The 17592-nt window shown below is 41.8% G+C and overlaps 1 protein-coding gene across 1 annotated transcript in view; it reads left to right on the forward strand.

Moving 5' to 3' along the window:
- Positions 1 to 17592, forward strand: part of mmp17a (matrix metallopeptidase 17a) — a 70129-nt gene that overhangs the window by 19155 nt on the left and 33382 nt on the right. The window lies entirely within an intron of this gene.

Here is a 17592-nt window from a genome sequence, read left to right on the forward strand (position 1 = left end):
CTGTTTCTGAAGTCCCCCTCAGGAAAATGATACTGTGCTATCTCAGCCAGCGATATCCACCACATCAACAGCTCCTTATCCAATGTGGCCTCTTCACTCAGCAAGCCGGGTAAGACGAAATGAAGTCATAGCAACTGAAATGCTGTTTAGAGTCTATTAATTGCAGTAAAATGTAGCACACCAACAGAATGTTTTAAGATGTTAAAGGCAAAATTGTAGGTGATATCTAATCTCATATCACTGTATCAGTCGTTGATGTACAGCTTGGCTCAAGTCTGGTCATAATGTGGTCAGCCCCCCACACACAGATGATTGCATCCCTCTTTCATTTTCCATTTTACTTACTGGAAGGCACAGACAGTTTCCCGGTGTAGTGTTGGTGATCATTTGCTCTCCGGTGTCCACTTGTAAAGGGACACTAGAGCGTACTGTGTCTGTATCGTCTCTGATGCCTACATTTTATTAGATAATGACTGTGATACATCAGATTAAGAGCACTGTGGCTACTGGAAGCACAATGTGTGTGTGTTCTGCTTACCATTAGTTTTCTCTGCACATTTTGTCTGCACAGTGTATAGTTTGCTTCATACAGGGTGCCTGTAAAGTAATGAAATAGGTAGATCTTGTTGCAGTAAGCCTACATGGGAGGTAATGCTTTATTTATTTCTGCATTTTTATGATGTTTGATTGATATGCACATGTCGCCAAGTGCTTGCTCATGGGGGAACTGTTGGTTTCTTTGTAGATAAAAGAGCTTGGTCTGTACCAGCTCTATATGGAAAGTGTCCTGAGACAACTTCTGTTATGATTTGGCGCTTTACAAATAAAATTGAATTGAATTGAATTGAATTGAAAGTGTACTGATAGGAACAACAGCACAATAGCAGTCAGAGCAGAGGTGTCAGCATTTATGTACTGCAAAGAGAAAAAGTGGGAAGTAATTAAAGCTTGAAACATGAGCGGACCTCCTCTAATGAGCGAAACTCAGCACTTCATCTGAAATCTGAAGCGCGTGCTGGACAACTTTCGATTTGCTTCAGTAAAAACCTTGGGCAGCGGCGGATGTTCGTAGCATGTAGAGAGCAGCAAACCCTCATTTGGCAGAAAGAGACTGAAACTAGACCTCTGTCCCTGCAGCAGGATCCCTCCAAAGCAAGAAATAAATAGATACATAAAAACTCTGCTTCATCAGAAGATAGCGATCATATCATCTGAAGTTTGGATTTGGGATAAAAAAAAAAATCATACAGTGGCACTAAAGCTCCAGATAAGCATAAACCATGGTTAAGAAATCCTAACACTGTTAATGCCGCATCAGCTGAAAACTGCACAAAGAAAATGAACTGACGAATAAAGAGATGTGATTTAATAATTTATGCATGTGTCTCGCAGCCAAGAGAGGACAGGAGAAAGTAAACACAGTAGAGGTGGATGAGAAATGAATGAGGGCCTTTGGAGAGGTTTCATTGATGGATGTGAACGCCAGTTGCCCTCTGGACTCAGCTTATCACGTTGCACAACAGCTAGAAATGCTGAAAAAGTTATGAGGAACTTAAAATGATTTGCGAGATGCACTCAAAACTGTGAAGCCTCACAGCAGATTTTGGCTTGCCAACGTGTTTTGCGCTCTACCTTTCTGAACTTAGTTTATTAATTTTATATCATGCTGAAAGGAGCTGTTGTTTGTATACTATATACGCCAAATACCATGTTGATGAAAGCCGCTTGAACGCTACCCATAGGAAGATAATCCTTATTGAATCGAATATTTCCGTTGTGGGGGAATCTCGATTTGGTCATCTGCATGGGTGCCTGAATGCCTCCTTTGCAAAGCATGAATCTGACTGGACCTCGTCTTCATTTTATCTTTGAATAAGAAGTCAAAAATGTATGAAGTCACGGATTAAAACTTGCAAGTGCTCTGGACTCCAAGTGTGATTATTATCACGCACATTATAAATGCATTTAATATTCATGTAAAATGAAGATGATGTTGAAATCAGGCCAAATTTCGAATCATATCCTGAATGAATGCCCGACATAGGAGTCCATTACCCATAATTCCTCCACTGTGTTTGTCCCTTTCACAAACTCTTTCCCTCAAACTGTTTCCTGTTTTATGCAACTCCTACACAGCGCTTTGGCAGCACCACATTCCTCTAAATAAGTTATTCCAACTACAATCTAAGATGCGGTGAAACTTTCATTAAACAAAAGTGAAGAATTCAAAATTGGTGACTGTTTGATCATGTCAAATGCATCAAGTGCAAACGGACTTCTGCAAAGAGAGATAGAGGAGTAACAAAAGCGTGCTGTCAGAAGTGTTTCTTATTCTATTTTAAACTGGTATATCAGTCGTGCACCTTCCTAAAATGTGCCTTTGAGACATCAACAGAGAGTCTATTTTTCAGCAGAGGAATGATGGAAAGGTTCAAAAAAGACAGACATTAACACTTTTTGTTACCTACTTCAACTTTAGAGCTTAATGTGCCCCCAAGGCAGCAGTCATCATCGTTTCGGATGGCAGGAATGGGGGATGTGTGTTTCAAAGAAGCTCTACATGTTGATGGTGGACCGTGGATTGACAGAATTCACCTGAAACTCCCAAACCACAAGCATGTTAAGTCTGTTTCACTGTTTCCTTGTTTTCCACATTAACCAAAGTTAATGTTTAGCTGATTTTATGCTGGTCTGGTGGTGGTCTGAGGAACATTTTCCATTGCCAATACAACTTTCCAATACAAGTGTTTCAATGACGATGTTTCCCTTTTTAATGCCAAATGTTATTTTCAGTGCCAAAATGTGCACTCACTGTTCTTGCCCCACATACAGTACAGACAGCTTCCAAAGGTTTGTGCCCATGAATCAACACCGCTGGTTAAATGACGCTTCTGTGAATGCAATCCTGGGAATACTGCCTCTACCAGCAAATAACACTCTCTGTGGGATCTGACACTCGAGAGGTGTATCGAAAATGGATTCACGGAATCTGTCCGTAATAAATTGTGCCAGTTCATGTCTGCTGTTTTGCAGTTGCAGTGATTGAGCACAGGACAGATGCATGACTTGTTTTCATTGTACACAGCCATATTCACCTTCCACTCAGCCTCAATACCCGACAACACTCGACATTGCAACCGTAACAGTATTGATTTCTGCAAAAAGGAAACTGAGCTAAAGTCCTTTTCACTCATAATTCTTTGGATTGGAATAGCAAGCACTATTCATTATATAAATTATGTAAACAGTTTTAGCACTGTTCCCACGAGCTATTAACAACTATGTGCAAAGGAGTGAAATAAATCAATACTTAATTTCAACCATTGCAATTAACTTTGGTATTTTGTCTTGCTGTCAGGTAGAAGTTAGAATGCTCAGGCAGCTGCATGTCATCATTTTTTGGTTTACAGAGAAGCTCCGTGAGGCTGCGCTTGAGCTAAATGCTCACATCAGCATGCTAACATGCTAACAATGATTGCAAGGGTAATGTTTACCACGTTCAATGTGTCAGCTGATAGGAATGTCATGAAGTCTGACCACTGATGCAGCTAAATGAAAGGTCAGGAAATCAAAGTTATTCCTCTGAGAACCATGAATGTGTACACCAAATTCTGCAGCAACCCATCCAATAGCAGTTTAGATATATTTAGATATATAAGCATCATCATGCTGGCACCATAGTCTCCTGTCTTAATCTGTTAAACAGCAGAGCACCAGCTCATTTGTGGAGCCTGTTGAAAACTACACTACCAGTAATCCCATTGAGTACTGACCAAGGCAAAGAGCTCATCCATCTTGTCGGCCATCTTTCCTCATCTTATGTATATTCTCCCAAGACAATGGATGGAAGGCGGGGTCTGAAAGTCTTCTGGTGCTCCGTCTCACTGTCCGCTTTTGTCTTTTGTCTATTCACTCGGCTCGTCTCTCCAGAGATGGGGAGGGCCGCAGCGTCGGGACAATCATCTCCCAAGTGGAAAAAGATGGTTGGAAAGATAGCAAAAGAAGAAAAATGGAAAGTGATTAAAGTAAAGGGAAATGCTGAAAGTAAACAGTAATTAGAGATGCAGTAATTGACTTTTTTTTTTTTTTTTTTTTTTGGCCATTGAGACAGAAAAACTCCACAGCAAGCTGATGCACAGCCACAAGCTCATCAGTTTACAAAGTTGTGGTGAAAATGTTAAGCAAACACTTCATTTCATTTAGGGTCATCCTTCTTTCCACATGGTGAAAATAGATCAAATCTTCAATATTCCTTCTCTGGTCCTGGTCCTCCATGACCAGCTACTGGCTAACATGTTGTGCTGCTGGCACACACAGGCAGTTTACCTGTTTTCTTTAGCTAAAAGAGCCTTAAACACATGGTCATTTGACTCTTTACACGTGAGCTCTTGGAAAGAAAACTGATGAATAACAGCAGCAAAATTTAAATCAACCCGAGTCCCAATAATATTTGTCCAGAAGTTCAAAGATGTGAGCAGCACAATCCCTCCAACCATCCTCACTTATTCTCTTTGTGCAGCGTCTCTATCCTCTAAAGCGTACATACCATTAGATGAAGAGAGAAACGATGCTCCTCTCTGCAGCTTTTCATTAAACTTGTCCTTCTTGCAGTCTCTGACATCATCTTTGCAAGTGCGAATGTCACACACACGCGCACACAGGGGCACATACTGTAGGAACATCTCGGATTAAGCGTGACCCGTGGGTCAACATATGCTGTTCGTGTCATGCACACACAGCACTACTGTTTCAGTCTGTACCACACAGTGTGTATCACACTCTGTAACCAGTGGTACACAAGGAATCTGTTTTTAATTGTTTTTTACATGATTGAGATTGAAGATATTTTTATTAAAGAAATGCATGAGCTTTGCAGTTATAGAAGCATATTTCAACGCACTGAAAACCTTTTGTGCTTTTGCTTCTATTAAGGACAACATCAACAAGTGATCCATGCACAATATAAAAACTACAAACAACAACATATGGACTACAGAAAATGCACTCACCCTATGCTGTATACCATGCACAGAAATATCCAGTCTACTTCATCCTGACTCACAGCCAACCTATGCCCAGGAAGTAACACTATACATTCAGTAGTGGTTAAAAATACACAACACAAAGTGGATATAAATAGTGCCATAGTCTAATAAGAGTTGCCTAATGGTGACTCACATCTGCGACCCTGTAGGCTTGCTATCACTAAGTCTTCTTACAGTCGTCCTTGTAGTCCTTGTTTGGACAGGTTGGTGTCTGGACACTGTCCAAACAGTGTGGACAGTCTGTCTCAAAGGTCTTTCACTCAGAAACAAGAGTGTCAAAGCTAAAAAAAAAAAAAGCTGTGATTTCTTTAAGATAGAAAAGCATGCTAAATACCTCATTTTGCCGCTAATTAGGCTGTCAATGCTGCACTTTTAATGACATACCAAGTTCTTTGAAGACATGAGATTGTGCATTAATCCTTTTTGTGCACACTCAGACTAGGCATGCTAAATTTGGAAGCGGTCAGTTCCACTGCACATTGTGATTTACTGGAATATGGGTGACTGCCTATTTACAGTCAGTGATGATCTCATTATAGTTTTGTCAGTGCTGAGAAAGATTATCTTTACACCGCTTCAGCCTTCAAGATCCATGTTTTAGATCAGACCAGGCTGTTAAATCACAAACGTGGCCCGGCTCACCATTTGGTGGAAAGCCTAGCCGTCGACTAGAGAGTCTGGTTCCCAGGTCGAGAAGATGGAAGATCTGTTTGTTTGACAGCACAGGTGAGAGGAATGCATCACAGAAAACAAATGATACCCAGGCTCAGTTTAATTCTCACTTTTTACCGCCTGCCAATCTGACAGCAATGTTGTGATGTGATCAAACATACTTCTAAGCCTGTGCAACCAACCCCCCGTACATCACCTGCAATTTTTCTCTCCCGCTATTTCTTCTACCCCGCTTCTTTCACCCCCTCTGTTTGCACAGGTGAGACAAAATCCGTCACTTCTTCGGGAAATGTTGTTTGCTCTAAAAGCCCGCCGCTGGTTTCAGTTTTTATGAGCTCCTTAGTCAAACACACAAGCTGTCATTGCCAGCCTGTTATATCATTCCAGTGTAATGCTTTAAGTAAACGATTTCTCAGAATAAGCTGGCGATATAAAATGAAAAGCTGCCCCAACTGCTTCAGAGAATGATAGCATCACGGCGGCTATTGCGTGAGCTCCCTGGGTGTTATGGAGGGGAAGGGTTTGGAGAAATCTCCTTGGCGGAGATGTTGTGTTGATTGATGTGACACAGAATGAGGCCGGATTTTTTTATATAGACTTTTCGGTGGAGTAGGAGGTGGATGAGGTTTTTTTTTTTTTTTATGAAGACAACAGTCAATCTTCTGTGTGTGAGACTGTGGGTATTTGTTTGGATATACACATAACTTTGGAGTAATAGCAAATCATATTCAGTCTTTTTAGATCTGGGCCTATGTTCATCAAAGTGACATAAAAATAGTTACATTTTCTGCAGACAGAGACGAACCCACACCTTGTGAAACATAGTTTGAATCGACTGCAATTATTGCATTCATAACTATGAGCCAGACATCCACTGAAGCATTATTTATCATTCGGAAAAGTGTAGCTGTAGTTTGCCAGTCGCAGCTGCTGCTGTCTTGTAAACCGTTGGCTCTAAATGCACTTTGGATAAAGGATGTTGCACCACTTTCTCGCATTTGTCAGGAGTGCAAATGACAGGAGTAAAGCTGGCGCTGATTCGGTTCGCTTTCTCTGCATTTTTTCTGGTTTGCACTGTCACTGACGTACCAGATTACCCTTTTTATACAGTTTGTTATGTCTTGCTGCTGTATCTCTGCAGCCGGCAGCAAACTTTTCCTTCAGTTTTGCTCCATTTGTTTGTCTTTTCGCTTCCACTTAAGCCAATTTCCACACTAGCTCATCCCAAAGCAACTGATCCCTGCTGTCATGTTATTGCACTGATTGACAGTTGATGCCGATAACACATGAACAGATGCAGCACCAACAAATGCTAGCAAGCAAGTTGATGCCAACAGATCATTATTTAAAAATGCTTTAAAAAATCTGCTCTGTAAATACATGTTTGCATGACCTGAAGGATAAATGCAATGTATTTTGGTAAGAAACGCCAAATGTAAACATAACACAAGTTTGTTTACCAAAAAAAAAAAACTTCACTGGACACCTTTAATTTCTCCCAGAGATATTAGAAAGTTCTCACAAATGAAATATGCTTTGCAGAACAATCACTGAATAAATGTGAGGATTTTTTTTTTTTTTTAAAAGACAAATGGGACAGATCCTGGTCGAATCCTTGTCTTCTTCTCTAAGGAGGAGAAGAAGAAGAAGAAGAAGAAGAAGAGGAAGAAGAAGAAATCCCTTTATTAGTCACATTTTACACACAACATGCAAAGTTAGGAGGGGAAACTGCACACGCCATGCATATGTGAAATTTATTCTCCGCCTTTAACCCATCCTTGGGCCATCCTTGCTCCGCAGCGGACCAGGAGCGATGGGCTGCCAGCCAACCAGCGCCCGGGGACCAGTTCCTGTTGTCACCATTGGTCAGGTGGTGACTTCTTGGATGTTTTTAGTGGGAGTATTGTTATGGAGGATACCCCAGGTGAGCACGGGGAAAACATGCAAACTCCACACAGAAAGGCCCTTTTTCCTCGAGCAGCAGGCACTGAAGGCATGGTGGAGGACACACCACCAGCGCCCACAGCGGGATTCGAACGGGACCTCCTAGCTGTGAGGCAACAGTGTTACCACCTGTTCCACCGTGCCATTTATCACGTGTGCCACCGAGCACACGTGATAAATCATTTCATCACTTGAGAGCTCTTCTTAAAGGTCACTCCTACCCTTTGCTGTGTGGAAGGAGTCGTGTGATTGATTTCCATAAACTTTCTTAAACCTCAGGTGGAGCTTTGGAGCATTTCCTGCATTACCTTGTACACTATGTCAGTATGAAGGAGCCGTGGAAGAAGCATTTGCTGGATGAACACTCTAATGCACTTTACCGCTTCATAACCTTAAAGGGCTGCCCTTGTCCCTGAGGCAATAAACAACGATGTAAACACCAAAGTGGCCACTGCTGCTTAATCGAACTTTGAGAGACGGTGAAGTCGTGGGGCTAAACGTGTCCCGGTGACTCATTTCTTGTCAGAAAGGCAGAAATTGATGGGACTCAGCAGCTGTTCATTGGGGAAAAACAGAGGGAGGTTTTGTCAAACAGAGGAGCTCAAAAGCAGGGAGGATGAAACAGATTGAGCTTTATACAGAGGCTGAAGGGATGTCGGGGTGAACTATGACCTTTCAGGGAATCATGAAGAGGGTTCACCCCATCTGGCAGGATGTGTCGTGTGATGTTGGAATGGCTTTAATCGGTAACAGGAGGATGGGAGGATGCAGTTGAGTTAAACACAGAGTGATCTGTTCAGTGGCTGTTTATAGGCGGTTTTTGTTCACCTCTCTGGCCTCGCTGACTTTCCTAGTGTCTTTTCTGTATCTTCAGGGTTTAGTATCAATCAGAGAGGCAGTGAGTCCGTGGGGATGAAGCAGAAATGAGAAAACAGTGGCAGAAAACGAAGCGAAGGAAGAGACGACGAAATGAAACAGAACAAGAAATGTCTTCTAGCCGTTTACCTGCTGTAGTCCTCACTGTATAATGGGATTACAGTGACCAGGGTTCAGCATTTCAGAGCAACCAAATTTTATTTCACAGATAATGTGGCATGAAATAGAACAAACAAAACCTCGGATGATTTAATAATACCCACTGACAATTTGTGCAAATACTGTACGAGGAATGCTGGGAAGCATAGAGCCTGCGTGCATGTGTATGTGAGAGCTATTAAATTATAGTACAACAAAACTGAGAATTTGGTGCAGATTGATTTTCAGATTTACAAAACTGGATTTGTCGTGTACTGGAACGGAGCACTCCGCTGTGTCGAAGAGTTGTATTGCACACGCTCATGACTGACTTGTTGCTTTGCATTTTCTTCGTTGTTTAAATGGGTGAGACCTGGACTGAGCACTGCATTAGTTCCTCTAATGTTTCTAAGTTGATAACTTAAGTGGCAATATCCCCTAATGCAGTGGTTCCTAACCTTTCTGGCTTTCCACTTTTAAGCAGCATGCTTTCCCAGCCCCCTGCCACAGGTTGCCCAGTGATGTTCCTTACTCAGACTGTTTCATTTGAATACTTTTTCTGAGGCTGGAAGAGGTGAAGCTATACAGTATTTCAGGACAGATGGTTAAATGTTTTAATTCATAAGAATGTGGATGTGTACCCGATGAATATAGCAAAACCACATGTGCCCTTTACGCTGTGAGCACCGGTGTCACATCTAAAGGAAGCAAACACATCAAAAAGTGCCGAATAACTTTTTCTCTGTTTGAACTTTAAATTTTCTGTAAAGTTTTGGCTTTTGACAGCTCATACTGTTCTCGGTTTGACTCTGTTAGACCAATCCTTACCGAGTGCGGTATACTCTGTATGTGTTTGCAGGGTTTGGAGCGAAAATGAACACTTTCATCTTCTCATGTGGTTTAAAAATACATTTCTCTTTGTGAGCGAACGTGCTGTTTCTGAGACAGCGGCACTGATACTAAAAATGCAGGCATGATAAATAAGAAATTACATGCCATGCGGTCATAAACTAACCTGTTAGGGGGTTTGGTGTTTGTACAGTATGTGGCTGCCTGCTGTTTGCTGTGTGGCTCCCTGTCACTTTGTAGCAGGGTGTTTTGCAGCCACCCTGTGAAAAGCAGTGTATAATTGAAAGTGTACCAGCTTAGTGAAGCAGTGAACAGTAGTCAGAACGATAGGAAATATAATGATGTTGCATAATCACCGTCTTTATCAGTAAGTTCTCCGCTAAGTTTTTTTTAACTGTTTACTTTCACTGAGTTCACGCTTCCTTTTGAATTCTGTCTGTCTTTGCCCAACTGTCTCACTAATCTGAGAACTAAGTTGTTTGATGTGTTTGATGCACATGTTGGCACATAAATGAGAAAATATAATGAGTAATGCAAATCGTATGAGGAGGAATAAAAGAACAGATGTGGTGAGACCAAGACAAGAAATCCTCCTCTGTTTACTCTTCTGCTTTAAATCTAATATTACAACGCCGTCCTTTTCGAACGTGTAAAATCGTGAAATGTTGTTGTTTAATATGTTGATTTTTGTGTATTTATGTATTCCACATTCTTTCATCTTTGCCCTGCTGCTGCTGTTCTTCCGTACTGCTTCATTTCTAAATTAAAACAACTGGGGGAGATCAAAGTGTCTCATTAAGAGGCAGATAGAAATCCCCAGAAAAAGCTGCAATGTGTCAGACAACTGCACTTCCAACACGCATCCCACAACAAATGCAGACTGAGTTCCAACCAGATTCTTTTAATATCCTGCAAATAAACATTTTAAAGATGAAAAAAACTTTAATTAAGATAATTCTGATTATTCTCAACACAGGTCTATTACTGTTATTATTATGTTATTTTGACCACTTTCCACATTCTGTAGGTATGTGCAGGTAATCCTCCTATCCAGTACAAGATATAAGCCCTGTGTGTGCAATCTTTACATCCCTACCTTGTCTATCTGATACTCATTGTTCCCGTCTGAGAGCTTCTCTCCCTTTTGTCCACCCGACTCCTTGACCTGCGAGCGATAAAGACGACCGGCTGACAACGTATCTTTACCTTTCTGTCCCTCAGCTGCTCCTGCTAACTCTCCGCTCTCCTCTCGTCAGTCTACCCCTTTTCACACTCTGCTACTTCCCCTCTTTCCCCCCCATTTCTCTGTTTTGTAGGAGACTGATTCCAGTCATGTTCACTTACTGACCTGATTGACTCATGCAAGGATGTGCAGGAGCAACACCGAGTCAGCGAGGGAGGGGGAGAGAGGGGGGCAGAGGGAGAGATGAGGGATCACCAGAGATCCTGCAGTTCATCCTGAGGGGGGCATGAAGATGTTTACAAAATTCTGTGCCAATCCATCCATTAGTTGCAAAGACATTTCTCTCAAAATCACAACTGGGAACCTCATGGTGGCGTTAGAGAAAAGTCAATAGGATTCAACCTCTGGGGAACATTGGTGTACAACACATCATGGCAACCCATCCAGCAGTTGTTTTAATATTTCAGTCTGGGCCACAGTGGTGGACAGACTGGCCAAGAATGTCATCCATGTTGCTAAAATGTGAGCGATGAGTTGCATTTTTCCTCATATGAAGGTATCGCTCAGCCCGCACGGTCTGCCTCAGCGGCGCTGTCACGCCGTCTTTTCGCGTGACGACCCCTCGTGCTGATGTGGAGGAATCCATCAGTTGATTAAAATATCCCGTTAAGATGATTAGTCGCTCCATGCTCCTCAAGACTCTTTTCACTCCTCCCAAAGAAGCCAGTCTTTATTGGTGCATGCAAAGTAAATGCTGAGACTTTAACCTTATTGATCAATACCTATTATTCTGCCAGCACTCTCATCATTAAACTCCCTCAAATGAATTTTGTTTTTCAAACTCCGGCATGAACCATGAAATCACCTTCTTATAAACTCTCACAGTTTTCAGTCTTTTGTGCTCCATGAATTCCATAGTGGCCTGTATATTAAGATACAGTGAGTCTACATTTCGAAACCTTAAACCCTTAAATCTGTCTTTTTAGTACAAATGCTGCCTTTGTTGGCTTGAGAGGTTGCTGTTAAAGAGTTGCGGTCAGCTTGGATTCGTGCCACTTCAATAGAAAACATGTTTTTACACTGGAAAAAAGTAGCCAAGTGCCCACAGGAACTTATTAAACCAGACTGGCGGTAGACTCTGCCTGCAAACACTCCCCCTTTATTGATTAAAGTCTCCGTGAAAGTTGGTATTAAAACACACACCAGGAAGTGAAACTACCTGTCACACGCTGTCCTACATGCCCTGAAAGACCATATATCTATTCTCAGGGCGGTCAGGTAGAATAAGGCCAATTGGAATCATGGGAGGCACTTTACGTGTTTGTGTGTTTTTGCTCTTCTTCCTCTTTCTGGTTCATCTTATTCATGCAGCTCATGCATGACTCGCATTTACACACTCCTTCTCTCTCTTGTGGTGTGTGAAATCATAGTCAGTGGTTTGGTTTGATGTTTACAAGGCTGCACAACAGACAGCTCCCTTGAGGTTGAGTGCATCTTACGACTCAAGAAGCCCTTTTTTATCAGAGGTCTATCTCCCTCCGTCCCCCCTGCGTCTGCTCACCTTTTTCTCCATTGTGTGTCTATTCTGAGTGTTTTGGAGGCTTAAGTTTTGACTGCATTTGGCTTTCACACACACACTCACCCATTCTTCTTCCATGCAGTCGGTCACAGTCGCTGTCCAGTCACCTCTCTGAGCAGGAGGCAGTCCTGACAGTCAGATAAATGGCAGAGTTTGGGATTCTTGACAGCGTAGAACAACAACCTTCCTCAGTGTCCACAAACACACACGCCGCAATGACACACCACTTTCTAATAAACAACCCAATCCGCAGACAGAGCGCTGATTTCGGATGATTCTGCAAAACCTCAGATTATGTTTAGTGACTCTTGATTTCCTGTATTGTTAAATAAAGGTTACGCTGGTTTCAGGGACTGACTGGCAGACTGGCTTTTCACCACCATCCTGGAACTGTCCCAGCAAACTATTTTAACCGTCCTGAGGTGAATGTAAACCACATTAAAATCAGAATGGACTTTTACCTCCAAACTGCATTCAGCTGAAGTACTTCCTGCTTGATGTTCCTCTGAGCAATGGCTCTGTTGGTGCTATTAGCCCACCGGCTGCTAACAGCTCACTAGCTCTCCTCCTGCTGATTTCAACACGGATTTGCTGTTCACGATGTGGCATTAGTAGGGAAAAAATAGGTTGCACCCCCCTTCAATGATGAGTTACTATGCTAAGCGATAGTTATATATACATACATAGAAACTGGAACAGTTTAGCTCTGGGCACTGAATGTTGGCTTTTGGCTGTAAATTATGCAATGCAGAAATGATGAACATGAAGATAATTTCTAGGGGTACTGCTGATAAAATATACTGTACAGTGGGATTATGAGTTGTAACTAATATATTTATCAGTGCTAACCAATGGTGAGCTATTCGTTTATGCTTTGACAGCTAAACATCAACATGCTAGCATTGTCATCATGTTAGCATTCTGACATTAGCATTTAGTCCAAAGCACCACTGTGCACATGTACAGCCTCACAGGGCCGCTAGCATGGCTGTGGACTCTGGTCGTTTCTCAATACCAAGTACGCCAAGTTCGGACTTACGAACTTTGCAGTTCGGACTTAGCAAGTTCGACCTGGGAGTACCGTCTCTCCAGGACGGGAGGACGCAGGACGGTCATTCTGCAATTGGGATGGCAGCGTACTTGATGACGTCACCATCTCAGCTCGTCTGTTAGCAGGACGACACATCTCCGAAAACTTTGGAGCAAATTTTAAAATACCACTATGAATCGATCACAGATTTTAAGTTTTAACATCCACTTTCTCACATAAAATAATCTTAAAACCACATTCCGTACTACTAAAACAGTAGTATCTCGAAACTTGTAATTTACAGTTGTGAGTCCTCTCCTCCAACATCGTTGCTACAAAATGCATTCTGGGATACGTGGTTGCCCCAAGTCCACACAAGTCACCATCCGATGCATCCTCGATAAAATGGGAGGTGCAAGAACACATCCAGGTATTTGACTGTATGTGGCGAGATGTGGACTTTTGAATTGGAACAGTACTTGGACTGAGACTGATGACGTTTCTCAAGTACACAAAAACACAAGTACAGAGAAGAACGCATATTGAACGCATATGTCTTTTCTGTCTGTTACTGTGCTACTATCTGGAAATAATGTCTTCCTAAACCGGCCTTTTCTACATTTCTTGTAGCTAGTAATAATGTGTCAAGGACGATTATTTCTCCGTTTACCTCTACATTTCTCTCATACAGCCTTTTGAATAGACGTGACACAAGCACATCTACGTTTGCGAGCCGTTTTTTTGCTTGTTTGTCCAATCAGTCGTTCTTTTGGTTCCGCTCTACAACTTGGACACGAAATAAGCAGAAATAAGTGTCAAAACTTTTATGCCGACCGCAGCAGAGCAGCTGAAACACATCAGCGTGCTACAAAGAGAGGTTTGATTGTTCAGAAAAAGCTCTGTGAAAAGGCAGCAGGCTTTGGCAGAGCATGTTTACTGAACACGCGCCTCTCATTTGAAGTACAAGAATATGGGAATACTGGAGTGTCAGACATCATTCTGTGTGTCTGCCCGTCTTAATAATGCATGATTAAAGACAACTGGAGCCTCAGCCATCTGCGTCAGCCACTCATCATATACAGTGTTTTCTCTCTCCGCATGAGAGCGAGATGTTTGCCCTCGCTTCACAATACCTTTCTCCTTTTCTCTTATTCCTCTGGAATCAAGTGTAATCAAATGAGGCCTGTCGTCGCTCGCATTTTGCTACTGTACATTTGTTCTGAGCACTCGCAGTGGTTTGCACAAGCTGTTAACTGTTGCAAAGGGACTTGTTAGATCCTGTACATCCTGTAGTATCCTGTAGTTGTTTATATATGTATGTGCATTTATATAGTGCTGTTCTCTTCCTCTGTCTGCTCAAAGCGTTCACTCACACGTTCACACACTGATGGGGCGGCCATCAGGGTTCAGAATCTTGCTGAAACACACTCCTGCATGCAGACTGGAGGAGGCGGGGATTGAACCACCAACCTGACTCTGATTACAGACCTCCTGAGCCACAGCCGCCCCTGTATGTGCATATCTTACAAAAACTGCCCTTCAATAGTCGTATGAATTACACCCAGTCTAAATTACACTCAGCGGCAGATCACCCAAACTCCAGCCATCATCGAGCCTGTATTTTCTTTTTTTACCAGAAACGAGCAATGATCTTTAATTTTAATACAGCTACTGCACTGAAACCGTACTCTTTGCCCATTCGTTTACCTGTGCTGGATTTTATTTTATTTCCTTTATACTTACTGGTTATTTTCCCATTCTGTATGTCCATAAATGTGTTTCTGTGCCTGATTTAAACCCCTCTGAATTGCCTCTGTTTTTGAAAGGTGCAGCACATATTGCCTCGCCTTTTGCTGTTTTAAAACCAACAAAGATTTGATTGAAGCTCTCTTAGTTTCCACACCAACTGGTGTGCAGAAATTGATCTGATGTTGTCCAAAGGTCCTCTAAGACAAACAAGCCTAGTGTGCTTGTATATATAGTGTTTCTGTTTTCTTCATTTTTTATTTGTGTGAAGCACACTCAGAGTCTGGATATGCAGACCCGAGCTGCTGTACCATCCATGTTTTTTTTTTCTTTTCTGGACCACATACAGTAAAAATTCTGTTCAGCTGTAACAGGGTGGTGAAGTAGAATTATCCAAGGGACTGGATTCAAGCTGCTCCTTGAGCAAGATGCTGAATCTTTAGCAGCTGCATGGAACGTTATTCTGCAGCTGACCCTGAGCTGTGACTGACATGGAAAAAAGCATTCAGTATGCTGACATATCATTCAATGACTGAAAAGCGGGGCGGATGACTTTTGAACCTTAAAGTGCTTTGCTATAACCTCCAGCTCAGCACAAGTTGCACCAGAATCCCAATGCCTTCGACCCAGAGCGCACATACACTACATGTCAGCTGTATCACACTTTGATGCTGCTCAGACTTCGTTCCACCACATTTTTTTTTTTCCACCATTAATTTTCTCAATTCTCTTTTTTCCCCCTCACCTTTTAACTGATCATAATCTTAAAGTATGCCTCAATCATAAACCAGCCCTTATCCACCTTTATGTATCTAAGCCAGGTTCCAACTACCTGGCATGAGCGCAGATGCTAAAAGCACATCAGCACATCGCAGCTTTATTAGTAAATGAAAAGAGGACCATTGCCCTGACATTTACTAGGACATTAAAATAAAAGGTAGTGTGTATAAACATGGGGCATAGTTAGGTACATTGTGCTTACAGTAAACAAAAACCTTTGAGACGCCTTTCACGTCTATTAGTGGGCACAGACATATTAAGACAACGTAACACTCATACAGATGGACACACTGGCATGATATTACCTCTGTTTTGGTATAGGCTCAACATTTATGGGCGATTTTACCCTGATTTTAATTTCCCTGCACTGCATTTCCTGTTGTAAGACGACACTTTTCACCACAGTTTAAAGGGCTTCAGGTAAGAGAAAGCAAAAAAAAGGGAATATTTTTGTTGATATCCTTTTGATCAGAAAAATCCAGACACATGTTTGCATTTTCTTTTTTGAAAAACAGAAAAAAGCCTTCTTCTTGTCTATTCACACACATCTCTCTCCCTCTGCTTCCTGTACACTACTAAAAAAAAGAGTAGTTTTGTTCTCATCATTCCAGATGAGTCTTGGGGTCATCTGTATTCTGCAAACTTTCCATCTGCTGCATGGATGAGGGGGCAAATATCAGTCCACAGGCAGCTTTTTAAGAACTAAATCAATCATTTAGTGAATGGAATTCATCAATGGAGAGCAGTCGCCCTGCTATCAATATGTGTCACTCATCTCTGATGAGCGCTCATCAAAAACCCATTATAAACACTTGTCCGAGCGGCGATCAGATTGAGTCGGGTGGAGATGGAGGACAGAACAAAAAACAGCAAGAGTGTCACAAAGAGGAGCAGCTAGATTGAGTCACAACAGGGATGAGGGTGGGACATATGGGGATTGACTCAAAAGGAAAATGAATCTTTCAGGAAACGAATAGTTCTCACTTTCAAACTGACGCAACTGGAATACAAATGAAATGTCCCAAACCGTATTAGCAACCAAAGGAAAGGCTCTTCAGCACCAATCACATAAACTGTGAAAGCAATCCAGCAGTAATATGTTGGAAACATGAGCAGGAAGCTGATGAATAGGCCCTTTGTTACACCAGATATTTTGGCGTGTCACAGAAGGGGTAGCACATGCGTAAATACTGAAATTAATGATCTTGCTGGGACACTTGGATAGAATGAAGCCATTGTTAATGTAATTAATAACACCTGTGCTTTTCTTACCACAGCAAGTTAAAAAGTGCTGTGCAAAAAACCTCTGGAGATCACAGACAGACCATTTCTACTTCCTCCACTTTCTACTTCCCTTTTTTCTTTTTTTTTTCTTTTTGCTGATGCCCTTTTAAAAATTCAGAAAATCAATTCATGAAATGAAACATGCATGCATGACATTGCAATTCTAATCCAGTGTTTTCACTTGCTTCAGCAGTGTGTGATGATTTTTGGCTAATGTCTATATGTGTATTATTGGAAAGCGTGGTTTAATTTAATTTATTTTAATTGTCCTAAAAAAAAAGGAACAGGTGTTACTAATAATGTGAATTATGGCAGCGTTCTGTATAAGTGGCCCAGTAAGCCATGAGCAGTGAGCCAACACGCATAATACCAAGGTCCTGGAGCTAGATCACCTATCTGAATGCAGCCTTTATTCATGTTATCAGTTGTACCTGTCCTTTTTTTTTGTCCACACATCAGCTCTCAC

This window comes from Chaetodon trifascialis, chromosome 20 (genome assembly GCF_039877785.1).
Source record: "Chaetodon trifascialis isolate fChaTrf1 chromosome 20, fChaTrf1.hap1, whole genome shotgun sequence".
Taxonomy (NCBI): Eukaryota; Metazoa; Chordata; class Actinopteri; order Chaetodontiformes; family Chaetodontidae; genus Chaetodon; species Chaetodon trifascialis.